At 41.9% G+C, this 18,233-nt stretch overlaps 1 protein-coding gene across 1 annotated transcript in view; it reads left to right on the top strand.

Moving 5' to 3' along the window:
- PAG1 (phosphoprotein membrane anchor with glycosphingolipid microdomains 1) overlaps positions 1 to 18,233 on the top strand; it is a 128,762-nt gene that overhangs the window by 35,637 nt on the left and 74,892 nt on the right. Inside the window, 1 exon segment of the mRNA XM_079140942.1 lies at positions 7,344 to 7,413. The gene's annotated coding sequence lies outside the window, so the exon portion shown is untranslated.

Here is an 18,233-nt window from a genome sequence, read left to right as displayed (position 1 = left end):
CTGGGGGGAAATACCCATAATAATATTCCCCCAGTTAGACATTAAATGGCTCCAAATATGTTATAGAAAGTATATAATGGCCAGACTGGCAAGGTGTGGCAGGAACTGGTTTGAAAGATAAAGTCAGCCTATCAGCGACAACCCTAAGAAGTTTTTAAGTAGTTGCATTTTTTTTTCTTTTACTACAAATCCTTGAAAATTTGAATTATGTTCATTGTGGCTGGGCTGTAAAACTCCAAGAGAGAGCCATGCGCGAGCCAGGACTTAGGAGCATCTAATGCAGTATGAAACTGGAGATCAGAGGAGATGGCAGCCTGGGCTGCATCAGTGGTCCTGAGACCTGCAAAAACGTGAGGATCCACAGCTCGGCCAGTCCCACAGGCCGTCAGTGTGGTCACTGTCTCTGGCAGCATGTGGTGAGCCAACCCACTTCTACAAAATAGGTATCTGGATTGCTATTGCCAGCATCTCATAAATATATTCAGAACATTGAAAGAAAAAGACCTTTGTAGCAAACAAATACAGTCAGTGGTGGTGTTTCCTGCAGGGTGTTGACTGTTATTTATTTGCAGTCTAGTTCCTATTGTTCCCCACTGGAGTAATGTAAGGAGGATATTCCAGAAAGAGTAGGGGCTATAGAAGGTTGGAATCCAGAGGTATAAGTCACCGGTTTGGTTATGTGACCCCTTGCAAGTCACTCAGCCTGCCTGGGTCTGATACTTCCTCAGCTGTAGAATGGAGCAGTTGGGCTTGATGGTTCTGCAGTCACTGCCTCTCATACTCTAATGTGCATAGAAGTCACCTGGGAGTCTTGTAAAATTGCAGATTCTGACTTGGTAAGCCCAGGGTGGGGCCTGGAGTCTGCCTTTCTAAGGAGCTCTTGGTGCTGCTGATCCACAGACCATACATTGCTTACCAAGTTCCACAACTAGAACTAGACTCAAGCTTCCATTTATTCTATGATTCCATGACAGTGTGATCATCTGATGTCTCAGAAAAGACAGGAGGGTTTCATAAAACATGCCTACCATGGTGTTAACTGTTCTCATTCTTCACAATCATCTTCATCAAACACCTTTTACATGCCTAATTATACATAACAGTTTTACAAGCTTTACAAAAAGAACTAAAAACATTTGGTCCCTGCCTTATCAGATGTGGCAGTCTAAGGAAAGTATGTAGAGACAGTAATAAATATTGAGGCAGTAATAGATACTGAGTGATAAATGCTCACCCACATATAAACACATTAAAATATAAAAATGGGCATGTATTGTTCCTTTTAAAATCTGGGAAACTAAAGAGGTTCCCTATAATTTTTACATAAATACAACAAGAAGTTTCTGTTTTTGTGTTCCAGACAGAGGTTAGGAACAGCACAGTTCTGAGGTTGCTTTTGTTATTGTTTGGCTGACTTTGAGTTCACTAACTTTAAAAAAATATTTTATCAGCCAGACATGCCTAACCCTGTCCATGTGCAGGTACCTCGGTCTGACTTTTTGTTGGGCAGAACTAAGGGCCATTAAATTAACCTCAGCCCTTCCTAGCTGAGGACCTAGGGCCATCAGTCACCCTTAGGCTACCCTTGGAAGCAGCAGAGGGAGGACTGGATGTGGTTATCTTGATTCCTAGGCTGTTAGATGATGCAGAGGGAAAAATTGTGTGTCCAAAGCTCATGGTAATTAATTCCCACAGAAATATTAGAATTTGGTTCTTTTTCATCTGTATGCACTTGCACTGGCTTCACTGATCCAAGGACTTCACTACTTTGGTTGAGATAGGGACAGAGAAGTGGTAATTGCCAGCATTTTCTCCTGACAGCAGCACAAGTTCTATTCCTTAAGGTCAGGCCACTCACCTGCCAGAGATTATGTTCAGGTCCTTGTGGATAATGAGCCAGTTTGTTACAACCTTAACTCTGGTTAGCAGAGTGACCCCAGGATGGTTCACTTATTTATTTGTTCTTAGGAAGAGCTAAGAGAATTATCACAGACCTCGCAAATGTTCATATTTAATCAGGGGTTTCTGAATCAAATATTTGCTAATAATGAGACTATTGACCCTTGTTTTACACCTTTATGATTCAGGTAGGCACATATAATATTTAGTAGTGACCACATGTGTGCTCAGGGATACAAAGATGTAGAGGAAATGCTGTTCTTAGTCTATAGCTGTGGTTTATATTAGGAACCACTGTGGAATCAGATGTACCTGGGTGCGAAACTTGTCTGCACCACTCATTGACTGAGCTAATTCACTTTTCTGAGCCTCAGTTTCCTTAACGAGCATGACAGTTGTATGGATCCCATGGAATTCTTACAAGCACTAGATGAGATGAGAATGTATGGAATGTGTAGCACAGTGTCTGCAAATAGTTTTATCAGTAATCATAGTAAAACTGGTATATATGACAAGCATCAGGATCCTCTGTCATGGAAAAAAAGAGCTAGCAATTCTAAATTTAGTATTTTATATTATTTCACATTCATGTCTTTGTACAGGAGGTTGTCTCTGGGTTAATGAAATGTCACACTCTGTTTATTAGGAATAAAGCTGCTATGGAGACAAAGCTTCCATTAATTAGGCCCCACCTCATCTTTCATTCTGTAATGTTGCATACAGATGTTGATTTCAATTTTTTTAATAAAATTAACTGTAAAGCATGAAGACAGTCTACTCATATTAAAGAAGATACAAAACTGTGATTTCTCTTTTTGAGGTGCTGGGGTATGAATAATTATTAAAGCAGGAAGCTAAGCTTTTAAAAAGCCACAAATGGCAATACTATGTATTTTGCAGTAGCATCTCACGATAGATCTGTGGGCATATAGAATAGTGCAGCCCTAATTGAGGGACCTGAGTGTCTGGTTGCCCCCTCAGAGGCAAATTAGAATAGAGGGGGTATCTGGAACTTGGTCTCAGGAAGTAAGAACAGGGAGGAAGCCATGGGGCAGTGTTCCCTGGTAAGTAGAATCTGAAGTGTGCCAGCTGTATTGTAAGGATATAAGACCTGCAGAACAAGGTGTAAGACAGCTGGATAGAAACTTAAGAAACCAAAGTGAGCCACTTCAAGTGGAGCCAACTATATGGGAAACAGCCCCCAGGAAAGGCCCTAACCTCAGAAACCTGCCTTTGACAAGGCATATGTGGCTTTCCTATGAGTGGAGATGTAGTCACATCTCTATGTAAGTAGAGATGGAGCCACTTGGCTCAGATGCAGCAGTGGCTTATGCCAGTTCTTACCCACATTTATTGTGCACATGAATCACCTGGGGAGCTTGTTAAAATGCAGATTCTGATTCCAAGGGTCTGAGATGAAGTCTAAGACCTACATTTCTAATGAGACTCAGTCTTGCTGAAGTTACTGGTCCAAGAACCATACATTGAGTAGCAAGTATCTAACCTACTCTCTTCCCAAGCAGCACTTTCTCTGTTCACCACTGCCTGTCTTTCTGTCCCCAGTACCTTAATTCCACCAGTATTCACAATCTATTGTTCCCTCTTGCTTTCACTGTCCACTACTCCCTCTAGCTCTTTCCTACTTACCCAACTTAAATTCCACCATCTCCTCGTAATCACTCCTTTGCATCCACCCTCACATTCTTTGCTTCTTTCTCCTACTCTTTGAGCTCACCTGGCAAAACCTGTAGGTCCCATCTCTCTGCCCACTCCATGTGCTCACCTCTGCTGATAAAAGGCTGAGGAGCACACCCCACTATGCTAACAGGTCTCGCTTCCAGCCCAGTGGGCCCCGAGGCTGCTGGTCCCCTTGTCTGTTCACTCCTGCCCTCTCCCGGTGGGCTTCATGCTCCCTCTTCAAACCCCAAATACCTTTTTCTCAATCTTCATGTCAGCTGATAATCTTGTTTCCCATTCTTTTTTGTGACAGGACAGAATAGAACTTCTTCCATGGCCTCTCCTGGATCTACACCCATATCTTTGTGTGTGCCATGGAGGGCCGGGTCCTTTCCTCGGTGTCCACAGAAGCACTGGGCTTGTTCTGGCTCCATGAGTAGCACTGTCATCAGGGGCACATGACCTACGTCTCCCCACCTTCAGGCCTTTGCCCATCCAGCATTCTCTTAGGATGTCTTTCTGACTCCTCCACTTAACACAGTCCCACCCCTTGGGCAGCCCCCAACTCCATGCTGGCTTCAGTACAGTGGATATTACATTTGGTTTGCAAGATGGTTAGTTTGTTTTTCACCTCCTCTAGAAAGCTCTGTGAGTGCTTGGTCAGTAATGAAACCCCACCTAGAATATAGCTGGCACAGGGAGACATGCTCCTTAAGGTATTTAAATAGATATTAGAATAAGAGATGTGATTACATTAGAATCAGAAAAAGGGAACTGGAGAAAAAATGTGTACAAACATATGTGTTTGAGGTTCTTTTTGAATCGACGGGGCTAGGAAAGATCCCTGTCTGGGGGCTCTTTGGGATTTCAATCTGCTGAATTTAATAGAGATTGTTGAGCATGCCAGGCCTTCAGAGGTGAGGAGAGAAAATGACCAATATCAAATTCCATTTGAGAATCCCTATCCCTTGTCTCAATAAACACACTCAGAGAGGTCTCTAGTTTAAGGCAGAATTTTATCAAACCATGCTGTGCGGGACTCGGGAGCACTGTTAAGCTCTTCTTGGACACTGGCAAAGAGCTGTAACCAGTTAGCATTTCATAGCTATCCCATAAGCAAAATATCCCTGATTTGTTGTGGTTTTAGGAAAAGAGATATTTCAGCCATGCCTCTGATTCCATGTAAGCATATCATTATGAAAAACAACCACACGGCTTTGAGTTGGTGGTGAAATAGCCTAATTCACCCAGTGGAGGCACTTGGCATGACAGCGTGTGGTGCTAGCTGGTCTTGAGGATGAGGAGTTGGGTGTTTTGTCTGCTGAAGATGAAGTAAAGGTGTACCAACGTCTATGTGAAGTTCTAGCATATTTCTTTTTAGTTCATTCCTAAGAGTTCTGCGTTTAACAGCATTGTCAGTATACCCTGACTCATTGGAGCTCAAGGTTTGGAGCAAGCTCTTTTTCAGGGGGAGCCCCAGGGTTTTTGCAAATATGGGGCTGAGGACACAGCAGGTACTCAATGCACGTCCCTCCCTTTTTCTCCCCTGTCCCATCCGTGCCCTTTCTGTTGGGTCTCACCCATACTGTCTTTCAGTGTAATATGGAAATTAAGATATAAATATTGTGTTTTAATAAGCTATTGTTAATTTTAGACTAGTGATTTTCTTAACATGGGGTAATTTTACCACCTGGGACATTTGTCAAAGTCTGGAGACATTTTTGGTTGTCACAGCTTAAGGAAAGGTTGCTATTCCCTCAAAACAAAAAATTATCCAGCCCCACACACTCGCAGGGCAGAAGTTGAAAACCCCTGTTTTGAGCTTAAACTTTACACTGCTTACAGTTTATTTCTTCACTGGATTATAAAGAAGGAGAGTGTTAAGTAGAATGTGACAGACCAGGGACATAGTTGGGACAAGAGGTTGAGATAAACCCAAGGCCTCACTTGCCAGCTATAAGATCTACCTACTCTTTATAAACACACTACAGTTTCTAACCTTATTAGATATTCATTTCTTTATTAGGTGTTTGATTTCTATATTTTACAAAAATACCAATGTAACAGAAGCCTGGGGATCTCAGGGTGGCGGCTGGGGGCAGTGAGAGAGGACACTGGACAGGCGGCATGTGCTGCCCCGGGAGACCTCAAAGCTGTGCCAGGCTGCGTGGTTTTTATCCCAAGAGCTGTACATATGGGCCCTCCAGAACAAAGATATCATGCTCTTTTCTGTACCCTGTTCACAACCTGTACATACTTCTGCTATATTACATGCGTGTCCACATTTGTTGGCTTTGTGTGCCCTTTGTACACAGCGTGAAGGTTTGTCAGTGTTCATAAAACAGCTTTAGCTGTGCTTTAAACACTACTAGCAGCATCTCACAACTGTGACTGCACTACTTTTGAACAGGTGCCATTCTGATGAAGTTGTTTAGAGCTTGCAGTTTACCTTCCTGGCTTGAAAAAAGATGGGTTTCCAGGATGGTGTGGAAATCGTCCAGAACCCACAGTGTCATTGAGCTGTAATGCTGAATTGCTCAGGATGGGACTTTCCCAGCAAAAGGCCAAGAGCAGAGAATTCCCCTGCCCTTTGCTGCTGCAGGCAGCCTCTTGCAGAAGTGATCTTGACTCCTTTCTTGCCTCCCCTGTGTGCACCCTCCTCTCACCTTGTGCATCTGTCCAATTGTCTACATCTGAGGGCTCTTGGCCCTCAGGGTCAGGGTGGGTGGGACCATGTGGAGCTTGGGAGCTCCTGTCTTGCTGTCATCAGACTCTGACATGGGCAGCTCACAGGGCCACCAGCCTTGTTTGTCATCCAATTTACTGTTACTCTGTGGTCGTCTGGCATTGTTTGGCCTTTCATTTAAGAAATAGCTCTTTCTTCTCCCATCTAAACTTTGCCCCCAAAAAAGGGGGAACAAAGTAGAGATGGGGAGAGATGTTGGCTTACCTCAGTGGCGACCCCTTCTCAAAAATTTCTGCCCAGTCACTGCGTCACCCATTCCACTGTCCAGGCTTCTCCCTTCTCGTGGCACACTGAAGATGTCAACTTCGAGCCACAGTTGTATAAAAGCAGAATTTGAGATTCAAGATTACATTCCTCAAACTTGAATCACACCTCCTCTTGGAACAAGTGATCTTTATAAGTGATGTAATTTTATTTTTAAGCATAAGGAGCCATGTTCAAAATACAGTATATTTCAAGACGAAGGCCTAGGATAATGTGGCTCAATCTGTTCTAACAGTCACCTCCTGGTTTTGAGCCATTCTCTTGCACCCTATCTTTTCTGACAAGGCCATCATCCTCCTAGGGTATAGCCATTTCTTTTCTTCTCTTTTTTTTTTGCCTACATAGTTCCTTCCACATCTTGAAGCGTCCACCCATGAGGTCTGTGGTTGCACTGACGGTAACTCACGGTGACTATGGGAATCTGAGAAAGAGCTAGAAGGGAACAATGAGAAAACAAAGCATCTGCATTAATTTTCAAATGTTTTAACACCTTGTTTTTTAATTTTCCTACATACATAAAATTTAGAATACTACATATGTCTGTGCATATTTTAAGAGCAAGTTTTAACTTTTGCCTTTGAACATTTTCCTTATATAGTATTAAAATGCTAAAGGTTACAATTGTCAGTTGCTTTTTTTTTTTTATTACCCAAAACTCTAATAAGTAAATAAAAAGATAATCACCTTATCCTAAGTTTTTGCAAGTTTAAGCCAGTATAGAATTTTGAGATTGTTTCCTGTTGTGTTTCCTTTCCAGAACGCAGGGAGTCCTTCTCTTTTTTCGACAGTTGGGCACAACTTTGGAACTGGGAAAGGGTGATTTCAAGGTATGAATTTATCTGTTATTATCTGAATTATTAATCATTGAAACTGGTTTCTGGCTTAACTTTGTGTATAGATATCACTGGTTTATTTGGGGACTGAGTTGTGGGTCTGCAGACAGCTTCCAAGCTGAAAAACCTCAAGGCACAAGCTAGTCCATTTTGAGTTCAACACCACAAGTCTTCTATCTTAGAGACCTAGACATCAACAGTTGTGATTTCTACAACATGCTGTTTCCCTTATGATCAGTGACAGGCACAACCCTGGCTCTGCTTTTTAATGCTCCTGTGAAGGGGGACAAATGTGTACCTTCTCTCAATCTCTTCCCTTATCTTGGAGATGGGATAATAATTAATAGCCTCATGGGTGCAGTGGAGATGTTAGTAGAATACACAGCACCTTCACCACCATCATCAAAAAATATGAGACTGTTTGTCATTATCATTATTAGCATTGAAAATTCCTTAATGACCTTGGGTCATCTTCTGTTAATATCAAATCCGGGAAAGAAATCATTCAACCCAAATGAGTGACGACACAAAGACATTCTATATTTAATTTTAGCAATTAGTTTACTAAAAGGTTATCAATTTTTATAATGAATTCTGGACTTTGAAGTGCCATGCCCAGCCCATTTAAAAGATTTAGAAACCTCCAGTGCTGTGGCCTGCCTGACCCGTACCCATTATACATCATTATCCAGTTCCTTTATGGCCTAGAGAGGAAGGGGTCCATCTGGTCTGAATTTCCCCCATCTCTTCACAGAAGGAACCTTGTAAAATAGGCCACTGTCTTCATTAAACCTTCCTTCAACTTGGTGAGAAATTCTTTCTCAAACCAGAATAACCCTTTCGCCTGAAGAGAGCAGGGAGCTAGTTCAGGGTCATTTTGGTTTCCCTCCGAGGCCTGGATCTTTCTAAATATAACTGCAGATCCTGGAAGACAGCCTGCCTTTTGTCAGTTAACATAGGCTAAAGAATCAGTGCATTAAGAGCTTTGATTATCCACACTCCACAAGCTTTCCTCTGATCTTCAAACATTTGACAAGAATCTCGATCTGGGGCTTAAACATTGTTTTCTCTAATGCACTTCTGTTTCTATCAGAGCTGCTTGCCTGGCACATTTTAGTGGTGGTCTGAAGTGCAGAGTATTTTCCAGTTAGGAGGTCATTAAGATTTAACTCAAGAATCTATACATTTTAGATTATGTATCAGATGCCTCTGGAATGGGCTCCTTGTCCTCCTCAGTTTCTATAAACATTAGGTCCTTTTTGGTACATGCCCAACTGATAGAGTTTTACTAAAAAGATAATTTTCTACCTTTTTTTTTTTCCTTTATTTAACCTGACTTTTCAGTTTGTTCTCTGCTATGTCCCATTCCTGTCCCTGACATTCTGGCTATCTTCATTTGTGTGTACCAAGTAGCTCTCAAAACTAATAGGTAAACTAAAAATAACAAATAAAAATTAAAAAAAAAAAAATAACTAATAGGTCTCAGTAATGTGTCTTCCCCCGCCTCCCTCACTCATCCTCTGCTTGCAACTGATTGCCTCTCCTGGAATCAATACTTCAATTAATGGCATCCCTGTTGACCCAGTAACTCAAGCCAGAAATCTCTGTCCTGTCATTGCCTCTTCCCCCTCATTCAGTCCACACCAGATTCTTGATCTAAGATAATATATGAAAGTTTTGAGACCAAGGACTGGTGCTTGATGAGGTCACATACTCACTTGCCAGCTCTCACAAATGTTCATTGTAAATGTCTTTCTGACCTTCCCCTCCTCTGCCTCCCACTGGTCACGGCTTTAGTTCTGATCCTCATTACCTCTTCACGGATCAATGCCTGGAGCTAACTATTGTAGCTGTCTTCCAGCCGACAGTCCCAGTCTGTGGACCCTGCTCCCAAATTTATAACAGTTTCCCTCTTAAAGGTTTCTGTAGGCCTTTATAACCTCGCTTAGCTCAGCCTCCATGACATAGATCCCTGTAATCCAGCCCTGCTCATCCTCCAGCATAGTGCCTGCCTTTCCCTACTTTCTGGCCTCTGCTTCATTAAGACTGAATTACTTGGGGTATTCCAGCACATCGTGCCCCATCAGGCACACATGACTTTCTCAGGATAAATGTAATACATCTCTCAAGATCCACCTGATTCCATCTTGTCTAAGAAGCTCTCCCAGATTCCTCTACGTATAACAATCTCTCAGTTCTATCTCTAATCACACTCTGTTGTGGTCATTTCCTTATGTAATGTAGCTGACCCTCTTTTAGATGCAAAGCTTAAATGCAAAGTTCAGACCTTATTTATGTACCTACAACTTCTAATAAATGCCTGGCACATAGTGTCACGCAGGGACGGCTGTAATTTCTTTAAATGAGTGTATTTTTAACACTGTAATAAGAAAAAAAAGGGACATTCATGAAGAGTAATTGATCTCAAGCTGTGCTTTTTTTCTGACTACCCATAAGCACTTTTTCTCAATAATGAGACTTTGCTTTCTATTTTTCTTTTAGTATCCATGTGTTAAAGAAGAGCCACCAAAATCAAGTCATGGTCCCTTTCCCTCTTCTGCTGGTATCAGTGCTAACTCAATGGCAACATCTTTTTAGAACTTGAAACTATGTATCATGTCCCCTTTGGAGGTTGATTCAGGCAATATCTTCTCCAGCTACTTTTGTGATGTTTTGATTTGAGTTTCAAAATTTAAAGTGTCCAAAATGATATTTAGACTTCTAACATGCCTATGCATTGGATGTGCAATTTAGATTTCCAGAGTTCCCAGTTGTTAGAAAGACAAGCAATGAAAACACAGGATCACTAACTGTCCTGTGAAACTGAAGTTCCTAATCCAAATCAACAAATAAGTGTGTTTCTTGAGAGGCCACAGTTAGCACAATTAGTGATGAACCACATCTTTGAGAGGCTAAGGGAAAAGAATGGAATTCATTTTTGATTCAAGCCTATTCTGAACAAGAGCCAGGCTTTCTGGAGTGGCTTTGTAATCAGAGGTTACCGCAGGGCACGTCGGAACTTCTAACAACTGTCTCCATTGTAAAAATTGGCTTAGGTTATAAGGTGATTGCGGAGCTGAGGAAATGATGGCTATAGTCAGCTCGTGTCTCGTGTTTTATCTTCGGCTCACAAAGATGAAGTTAATTTCAGCATAAGCTGTTGGCTTTGTTTTTGAAATCAGTCCATTTTAACAGCAACCTGCTTGTGCCCTGTGGAATGCACAAGAGCAGGAAGGAAGAGTTGGTCTGGAGTAGAAGTGTTCTGATATACATCATAGCTGTCTCCAGGGTGGTAGTCAACCAAATACCTTGTGACCTGTCTTCTTAATCTTTTGTTTCTCGCTGTCCTCCCCTACATTCATTATATTCTAAACGATAAGACCCACATACCTCTATTCACTGCGGGTTGTTGAAAAATACAAAACTTCATCAAAGAGGTTTCCTCATGAGTCCGTCACCCAAAGAGAACACTGTCAGCAGCGTGGTTGATCCTAGCCTTCTAAGGCATACATGTGTGCTTTTAAAAGTTCCTATAATGAAAAATTTCACATGCATGGGAGAGAATTGTACAGTGACTCCTCATGTACTCACAAGCTAGGTTGTTCAAGATTTTGCCACCATGGTTTCATTCATTTATCCCTTTTTTTCTCTTTCTCTTTTCCTTTCCTTTTTTGAAACAGCACTAACTACTTTCAAAAGGAAAAGAAGGATCCCAACATTCTGAGGACTGTGTAAAAAATTATTTGCCTGCCTACTTTACTTCACTTTTTTTTTTTTTTTTTTTTTTTCCATTCTGGGAATCTAACACAGAGCCTGGCACATGCTAGGCAAGTGCACTACCACTGAGCACTTCCCTGTCCCTCCTCCCTCACCTTTTATAAGGAGGCAAAAAGTGAAGTTTTACACTTAGTATTGCCTTGTACTTTGGGGATAAGCAGCCTTAAAGCTCAGGTCTGTCACATGCTAGATAGGTATTGATTTTTCTTCTTAAATCAATGTTTCCCTAGAGCATAGTTTTATTTATTCATAAAGCTAAGATGATGTCTGACAGGAGTTACAGCATTGTAAATCTATGGTGCAGGCACAATAAGAAGAGCTTTTGTAAGACTCAGAAATCAATGAGCCAATGCCAGAGGGTAACCTCATAAACCTGGAAAAGTGCATTTCCAGGCTTCCATGAGTAAAAGGAAAACTTCAACATAGGATGACTCTCTTGCCTCTGTTTTCTGTGCTTCTTTGGTGTGACTAAAACCAGGCCTTGTCTGGGTCAGATGCATGACTGGTTGTTGGAATCTCAGGCTGGATAGAACCCAGGCATCAGCTCTGATCCCTTGATGACACTAAATCTGTCAGCTCACTTGCAAAGGATTGCTGACCCTGTCATCGGTCCCTTCTAAGTCTGCCTCTTGGTGTAGGAGCTCCAGGGGTGGGCTTTTCTGCCTAGGAGGCAGACTGTATGAGCATAATCACTTTGGAATATTTCATGGTTTGTTCAAATATATGTAGCAACTCTCTATGTAGCTGGGCCATATAAATCATGTGTAATCTAGAAGTTGATAAATGTGTGTTATAAATAGTATATTTTCTTTTAAAAGTGTTTATATCATATGAAAACTATTATATAGTCCTTTTAAATTTGAAATTTGAAAAAATATGTTCCATATTTGCCCAGAATCTTAACTAATCTTTTCTAGTGGTTGAAAAGTGCATCTGATGTCAAAAGTGCATTCTACCATCTGGAAGCTGAAATGTCCAATTTTCTTTTTATTTTCTTTCTTTATTTTTTTTTACAGACTGCATTTTGATTCATTGTACACAAATGGGGTACATCATTTCATTTCTATGGTTGTACACGATGTAGATTCATACCATTCGTGTAATCATACATGTACATAGGGCAATGATATCTGTCTCATTCCACCATTTTTCATACCCCCCTCCCTCTCATTTCCTGCCACATAATCTAAAGTTCCTCCATTCTTCTCTCACCCCCATCCCTGTTTTCTATTAGGAATCTAATCTTAGCATAGTGAAACTGGTTGGGTAATCAGATGACCTAGACACTGGTTTTGTTCACTCATGGCTGCTGTGTGACCTAAGGTGGATTCCTGCCCTTCTCTGGGACTGTTTTATTTATATTGTTGTTTTGTTTGTTCATTTGAAACAGTAAGTGAGGGTGTGTGAATTTGGCAGGCATTCAGTTCTTGATTTCTGTAGTCTTCCATGTCTTTTTCATTCAAAGGTAACGAGTAGAATATTTTTCAAAGGAGGAAATGAAACAGAAAAAAAAGAGATAGAGAAGTGAGGATTATTTCTTCATGAACAAAAGGTTTTCTTCCAGTTTTAAAACCCCATGATTTTCTGTAAGAAAAAAAAAAAAAAAAAGATTTCACACAATTTGCTGCTCAGCTACCAGTGGCCATGATTCCCTTCTTCTCAGCCAGGGGTGCACAACTTGAATTCAGTGACTGGGATCTGCAGTGCCTGCTCCCAGGAGCAGCTGGGGCTCCCACCAGGCTTGTGGCTCCCAGGGACCCAATTCCTCCTCACAGGCTGGGAGAAGCGTTTAAGGTGCTGTTCCTTCAGATCTCAGCCCTTTTCCTCTCTTCTGGTAGCAAATGTGGGAAGCTCTCCAGAGGAAGGGCTGGGAATGGGAAGGGAAAGGACATGAACTCATTCACAGTGGCAGTTCTCTGGAGTCACACCTGTTTTCCTTTGCCTCATCAGCCTTGGACTCTGAGACAGCCTGGTGGCATATCCGTGTTTGAGAATTGTTCCCGTTAAGCTCGAGAGCATTGCTGTTCATCTCACAAAGGAGAGAATCCTCAGCGCTGCCTTCTGGAGCTGGGATCTCTTGGTAGAAGTGAGCTGCCTAACCTGCACCTTCTCCAGGAAACCCCTTTGAAGAAGAGAGAGGTAGCCGTTTGGAATCCAGTCATTATGTTAAGGGCTGCTTGTTATGTTTCCTAACCAGCTTGGCTAAATCCTCCAAAGTCTTTTTGGCATTCCTGAATACAATCCACTTTATGTTATTTGACACTGCCCATTTGCTCTCTTTTCAAATTAATTAAAGTGGCACTCTTCTAGGGAACTGATCATGAAGTCATTCTCCTTGGCCTGTGTTTGATTGCATCTTTACCAGATCAACCCTGGCGTCATCAGAGTGACAAGTGGCATAGCCAGACAGTCAACCACATCCAGATTACTAACACAGGATGATGTTGATCTCTGGACTTCAAGGGTCACCCACAGTTTCTAGTACTTTGATAATTCTGGGTTGTAGGAGATGGGGGCGTTCCTTCTCTGTGCATCCTCACTCATCTCTGCAGACAATAGGGAAGTCATTCTGATGGCCTCTCAAGCCTGGGGCTGCTTCTGTAGCCAGTGCAGGGCCATTGACTATGGCCCTCCCACCTGGCATGCACTGGAGCCTCATCCATGCTGGGTTGGGGGTGTGAAGCCCTCCTTTCTCTCAGCCTTCTCAGCCTCCCTTGGATCCAGCTTAGGTGGAATCTTTATCCTCTAAAGATTCCTCTAAGCATCTTTATCCTGTTAGATCTTCCGATGATGGCATGGTATTGCAACAGATAGTGATTATAGCTCTAGCCAGATCATGTACCACCCAGGGGAAGACTGTTCCAGATCTCACCTGTTGTCGTGAAGGTCTCATCCTTCTTCTCTCCTGCTACGTTCTCTTCCTAGTCTCATCCCCCTCTTATGCCAGGGCAGCCCTGTTTTCATGTTCTTCAGACTGTTGCTCCCACTCCATCTTTGGAAAGCTTCCTCCACTACCACTCCAGTGGAGAAGGCAATTCCCCACTGGTGTCTTGCAGTTGACCAGGGATGCTCATGGAGGCCTCTCTTGTGAGCCATGGATATGTAGGCAAGTCTGGTGGCAAGGTGGGTGGAGTTGCTCTCCTTCCAGTTCCTTCTCGCACCAGAGACAGCTGTGGCTGCTTTCATATTCCTTTCTCATGACATTGACATTCTCTGATGAGTCTGCCACTTTGGGAATGAAGACCTTCCTGGAGCCTCTCACCTATGCTGCGCTAAGAAGGAGGCCCTTGGCTCTTATGCCTCACCTGAGGCAGCTTGAGTAGAGGAGATCACATGGGCTGCAGTGGCTCTGCCCAGGCACCCCAGGACAGATGGCCCAGTTCTAGATGGCGGTTTTTTTCTAGATTTTGAAATTTCAGGTTTCCCATGGTTGTTCATGACCAGGAAGAGGGATGTTCTAGATTATTCTTATATGTATCTGATTTTCTTCCTTTATCTTTCAACATCTTCCCCTTTTCCCTTTACTTAGTAGATTTAAAAATTAGTACCTAAACTGCTACATAGCATGTCACTTTGCCAAATAGGAAACTCTCATACTTTCTTAATATTTTCTAAAACTAGGTTTTCATTATAGCTATGAGATCAGCTATGGTGGAATTTGACATGGTGTTGATTGTACTTCTAAAGATTCTTCATAAAAAGATAAAAAGTTAAGCCTGGCACGGTGGCACACACCTGTAATCCCAGAAGCTTGGGAGGCTGAGGCAGGATGATCATGAGTTCAAAGGCAGCCTCAGCAACTTAACAAGGCCATAAGCAATTTAGCAAGACCTTTTCTCTAAATAAAATATTTTAAAAGGCTGGGGATGTGGTTAAGCACCTATGGGTTCAATCCCCAGTAGCAAAAACAAAATGACAGTATTAAGCCTGTCTGTGGTGGTGTTATGAAGAATCTGCCAACAAGGAAAAAAGCAAAAGAAATAAAATCTTCTCCTTTTTCATACAAGGAAAAAACAAAAGGTTGATAATCCCATGAAGAATGAAAAATATCTCATCACGGGACAGCAAGGGAACTAGAACCTCAGAATAGGTTCACTGCTTCATTACTGTGTTCCCCGCCTGTTGCTCAACTAACTTCAAATGTTAATGTTTAAAATGTATTTTTCCACAGTCAAATATATAAGTATAATGTGTATACATACAGTTAAAAGTGTCGTTAATAATTAGTAAGCCAAACAGGTTATGTTTGCCAAGGACACACCAGTGCAAGGAATTTAATGTCTGAGCCTCTGCTCACAAAAGATCTGCTTACCTGGAGACTCGTTTGTCCTTGGCTACAAGAGAGGGTGGTATAGGCTGCAAATAGCAACTCGGAAGTGCAGCACAGCCAGGACTGTTGGTGTGAGTATGGGTGCTCTTATGAAAACTAAGGCGTTGTTAGCTGAAGTGTTATGATTGACAGGACTCTAAGTATAGTTGAGTGATTCTTAATTACTCTGTTTTATAATCACTTTGTATAACCTGATAAATATTCTGATATTTGAAAGTGTCCCTCAAACACACACAATCTGGTGAAAACCATCGAATGATGGGACTCCATCACTCCTCTCCGGCATGCCATCTGTCACTCTTGTCCCATCAGAGGTGGTTTTTGTAGGTTGAAAGTATAGAGGATGTTTCTTCCTGTCACTGAAACCTTCTTAGAAGGGTTTCCCCAAGACCTACATCTCAGGAAACCCCCCAAAACACTCTGTCACTGTTTTCTCCTCTTCCTTTTTAATTTACTTTCCCTGTCTATTACTTCATTGTCAGTTGAGATCTACCTGTTTTGTTCACCCTGTATCCTCAGTGCCCAGCATGGTGCCTGGCACTTGGCACACATTGGTGAATGCCCCTTCATCCATGTGCTGCTTCTCTGGGTTTTTCCCTGTGCTGTTTTCCCAGCCACTGCATGGTCACTGATGAATGAGACTTTGCTTTGGCCACCCCATCCTCTAGAATCTGGTGCTTTACCCTCTGTCTTTTTGTCATTAATCACCACTTCTTTCTGGTTTTGGCATCTGACTGGTAGGACTGAGTAGTGTAGGTAGTTTAGGTAGTTTCTCATAGCTGTGACCAAGACTTGATGTTATAGTTTAGATGAGGTATCTCCCAAAAGCTCATGTGTGAGAAAATACAAGAAGGTTTAGAGATGAAATGATGGGATTATGAGAACCTTAACCTAATGTGTTGGGTGGTGACTGTAGGCAGGTAGAGTGTGGCTGGAGAAGTGGGGCTAGAAAAGTGGGTCACTGTGGATGTGCCTTTGGGTTATATATTTTGTCCATGGTGTGATCAATCTCTCTCTCTCTCTCTCTCTCTCTCTCTTCCTCTCTCTCTCTCTCCCCACCCTCTCCCCCCCTCCCCCCCGCTCCCCCCTCTCTCTCTGCCCCATGTTGTGCCGCCTCACCTTGGACGCAGAGCAGTGGAGTCAGCCATGTGTGGACTAAGACCTCTGAAACCACGAACCCCAAATAAACTTTTCTTCCTCTATAATTGTTCTTGTAGAGGAGAACACAGTGATGAAAAAGTTGACAAAAACATGAAAAGAACAATTTAAAGGAGGAAAAGTTTCTTTTGGCTCATGGTTTCAGAGGGTCAGTATGAACTGACCAACTCAAAGCAGCTCAGGACATGAAATATGAGTCTGGCTCACCAGGGACAAAATGTTTACCTCAAAGATACACCCCCAGGTGACCTACCTCCTCCAGCCACACCCTACCTGCCTATAGTCACCAACCCAGTTAATCTGCTGGGCATTAAGCCACTATTAGGCCACACCTCATAATCTAATCATTTCACATCTGAAGGTTCTTACATTGTCTCCCACATGAGATTTTGGGGGACACCTCATTTCCATACCATAACAATGAGAACAGCTACTATGTGTCAACATGCTAGGCATTTGAGACCAGTCCTAAAAAATTTCAGCCTCAAGACAGCTTAAGAAAGGTTTTGAACTAGAAACACAGCACACACATTTAATAATCGCCTACATTGGTGTTCACACAGACAAGCAGTTGGACAGCATGTTCTGATGGTAGACTCGTGGCTTGGCCTGCTGTGGTTTCCTTTTCTGGTCCTATTATTTCATTTACCCCTGTGAACAACTAAGAAGGAAGGCTTTTTTCTTTTAGGAACACTGCACTTCTCATCCCCCAACTCCAGCCAGTAGCCTAAGAGTCTGATCTTGTTATGTCTGGGAATATAATTACTAGATTTTCTGCTAATGGCTGTATTTTACATGATAATGAACCTAGTCTTTTCTACAAGGTCTACTTCATTTATGCAAAACAGATATAATTTGGAGTGTGTATGAATCATACTATTGTTTCAGGGAGTAGAGCTGTTGTGGAGCCTGTGGAATACAATTTTATGAGCTCATGTCAGGTTATACACAAGGAAATGTTGGCTCTGTGTTCACCGAAGATGTTTATTGAATGATCTCAGGTGAAACAGAAAGAGCTTTTGAATCTCAAGGCTTTTGTTACTTACTAATTTTGGAAGGTCAACTCATTTCTGACCATCTTTTACACTTTGAAGTGGTGACCTTTGTACATTAGTGACCTGCAAGCATTAATAAGACTCTTGCTCACCGATTTTCAATAATATCAAAAAGGTATTCCAAATTGATCCTGGCTATTAACAGAAAAAAGGCAGAAAATTAAATTTGCAGGAGGATATAGAGAAAAACCTGTTAGTGCCTTAAATCTCTAAAAAATTTAATCCCCAAGAGAAAATTTACTTTGTTCTAGAAAGGTCAGTTTGTCTCCCAAGAGATGCTAAAATGCCATTTATTTATTAAGGAGAATGTATTGTTGTCTATGAATGGAATACTGGGAGTTCTCAATTCTTACTTTTATTTTGCCATAACTTGCTGTGGTTAACCTCAAAAAATAGCCTGTAGTGATGATATTCTCATACTGCAGTGCGTTTTCACTTTTAAATAGAGTTTATTCTAAAGATTAATTTAAAGGTAAGGTATGCTCATTGATAGT

This window comes from Sciurus vulgaris, assembly GCF_902686455.1.
Source record: "Sciurus vulgaris genome assembly, chromosome: 1".
Classification (NCBI taxonomy): Eukaryota; Metazoa; Chordata; class Mammalia; order Rodentia; family Sciuridae; genus Sciurus; species Sciurus vulgaris.
The sequence above is the reverse complement of the archived record's forward strand: the minus strand, read 5'-3'. Positions and strand labels throughout refer to the sequence as shown.